Below are 3,250 nucleotides of genomic sequence, written 5' to 3'. Positions count from 1 at the left end.
TCTCTGTGCACAACAACTCCTTATATGGCCAGGGCTGCAGTCATGATTCGCTTCCACATATGCTGGACCCATGGGCGATCCCCACGTGGTGCACTGGGATTGGTCTCAGGAGTATATATTAGCCAAGGGCTGGGGGATTGGAGAAGAAGCTTGTAATCAGGGGCCTGAATAAACCGCTGAAGGAAGAGCTGTGTGTTGCGTCTTCCTTGCTGGCGAGGTCGTGCGCGACACATTTTTCCATACAAATTACTGCAAGGCCCATTGCTCAGGTATACCTTTTCTGAGGAGTGTGTCATGTTGGTAACCTATAAATTACTGGGTTTCTCAGTTGAATTTTGAACAGGAAAATCTGTTGAGGGTTGTATTGAGGAACAGGCTTAGGAGGGCCCAATTCCCAAAGTTCCTAGAACATTTCTGGATTTTTGACATTGAGAACTCATGCTAAGAGACATAAATCATAAGGTGGAAGGAATCTGTTATACATGGACAAAACAGTCCTTACACAGGGTCTCACCTTTTGACCCATAACAATAAAGGGAAAAGATTGTGTGTTTCTAATTGGATCCTGCCATTTACCTCTGTTGTTTAAGTGACTGCTTAAACAAAGCATTCAGGCTGAGGTGCTGTGAATTGAATCCAGACACTCATGTCAAATTATAAATGCCCTGAAGGCATCTTGAGACAGAAAATAAATAAATACAAGTCCTTCTGCCATTTTTTGATATAAAGAACTGGGAGGCTGTATCTTCAGGTATACTTTTTCTGAGGAGGCTGTCGGCGTGGACATGGTGAATTTCTTGGGTAGCCAAAGCAATTTTGAAATAGAAATTTAGTTTTTTATCTGATACAAGAACAAATTTAGGAAGGGCTGGCTTCCCAAAATGCCTTGAATATAGCTGTACTTTCTACACTTATAACTCAATCTAACAATCACAAATCATAAAGTGGAAAGAAGCAGATATAGATGGAGAAGTTAGGCCTTACACAGAAGTCTCTCATTTTGGCCTGTATCAATAAAGGGGTGAGAACGTGTGTTTCTAATGGAGGTCTGACCTTTGTTTGAGTTGTTTAAGTGCTTTCTTAAGCAAAACAGTCAGCATCAGGTGCTGGGGTTTAAATCAAGACACTCATGCAAACCAGAAATGCCTTGAAGGCATCTTGTGGCCACAAAGAAAATCTATATGTGATTTTTCCATATAAAGAATTGGGAGCCTCATTCTTCAGGGATACATTTTCTGAGGAGAGTGACATATTGTTAACATAAACCACTGCGATTCCCAGTTGAATTTTGAAAGGCAACACTTGTTGCAGGTTGTAAATGGGAATAAACTTAAGAGGCTCCATCTTCCCAAAGTGCTTAGTACCTGTCTGGAATTTCTCCACTAATGATTCACACCTACAAATATAAATCGTACTGTGGAAGGAATCAGGTATACATGGTCAAATCCAGCCTTACACAGGTGTCTCCTATTTTGCACCTTAACAATAAAGGGAGGAGAACATGTGTTTCTAATTGTGCCCTGCTCATTAGCTGTTTTGTTTAAGTTCCTGCTTTAACAAAGCAGTCAGGATCAGGTGCAGTAGTTTGAACCCAGAAACTCTTGCCAAACCAGAAATGCACTGAAGGAATCTTGAGGCTGCCAAAAAAAATCCTTCTGCCCTATTTTCCTATAAAGAACAAGGAGACCCAATCTTCAGGTATAATTTTTATGAGGAGAAAGACTTGTTTGTAACCTATAAACCATTGCATTTCTCAGTTGAATTTAGAGCCAAAAGTCCTGTGGATGGCTGTAAAGTGGAACAGGAATAGAAGAATCCTTTTTTCCAATGTCCTGAGAACCTGTCTGTGTTTTCTTCACTATGTATTCACATTTAGAAGCATAAATCATACTGTGGAAGGAATCAGATATATATGGACATGCCAGGTTTTACACCCATGTATCGCATTTTGCACCTTATCAATAAAGGGATAAGAACATGAGCTCATAATGGGGTCCTGTCCATTAGCTCTGTTGTTTAAGTCCCTGCATAAACAAAACCCTCACACTCAGGTTTGTGATTGTAACCCAGACACTCAGGCCAAACCAGAAATGCCCTGATATCATCTTACGGATGAAAAAAAATTCTTCTCCCGTGTTTCCCTATAAGCAACTCGGAGGCCCATTCTTCAGGTATACTTTTTCTGAGGAGAGTTACATGTTAACCTATAATCTACTGAGCTTCTCAATTGAATTTAGAATTGGAAGTCCTGTGGTTAGCTGTAACAGGCAACAAGAATAGGAGGGCTCATCTTCCCAATGTGCCTAGATCATGTCTGGATTTTCTCCACATAGAAATCATACTTAAAACCAAATATACTGTGGAAGGAATCAGTTATACATGGAAAAGTCAGCCTTACACTGGTGTCTCATATTTGGCATCTTAACAATAAAGTGATGAGTACCTAAGTTTCTAATGGGGGCCTGTCCATTACCTCTGTTTAAGTGCCTACTTAAAGCAGTCACGTTCAGCTGTGTGGTTCAAACCCAGACAGTCAGGACAAACCAGAAAATCCCTGAAGGCACTTTGAGGGTGCCAAACAAAGAAATTCTTCTGCCATTTCTACATAGAAAATACTGGAGGCTGAATGTTCACATATGCTTTTTCTAAGGAGGCTTAAATGGTTGACACAGTCAATTTCTTGGGTAGCCAAAGGAATTTTGAAAAGGAAATTCATGTTTTCTCCAGATTTTGGAACAGAATTTTGAGGACCCACTTTTACAAAATGCCTAGAACATAGCTGTACTTTTGCACTTAGAACTTACTCTTAGACACAAAAATTGCAAGGTGAGTGAAAGTAGATATAATTGGACAAAGTCTGGTCTTACACAGGCGTCTTGCATTTTGGCCCTTAACAATAAAGTCATGCGAACATGTGTTTCTAATGTGGGCCTGGACATTAGCTGTTTTTTTTAAGTACCTGGTTAAACAAAGTGTTCAGGTTCAGGTTTTGCCTTTGAAACCCACACCCACGACAAACGAGGAAAGCCCTGAAGGCATGTTCAGGGTGAAAAAATAAAATCCTTTTGCCATTTTCCATATAAAGAACTGGAGGCTGGACTTCCATTATATACTTTTTGTCAGGAGGCTGGCGTGTTTATTTTTTTCTACAGTTCTATTGATAAACAGATAGCAATGAGACAGTTTCAAATCAAATCGGAAGTACAGTTTCAACAAATAATACACTGCATATATTCTTCTTAGTGGTTAA

Source organism: Octodon degus, unplaced genomic scaffold (assembly GCF_000260255.1).
Source record: "Octodon degus isolate 3935 unplaced genomic scaffold, OctDeg1.0 scaffold00115, whole genome shotgun sequence".
NCBI classification, from domain to species: domain Eukaryota; kingdom Metazoa; phylum Chordata; class Mammalia; order Rodentia; family Octodontidae; genus Octodon; species Octodon degus.
Note: the sequence above shows the minus strand (reverse complement) of the source record.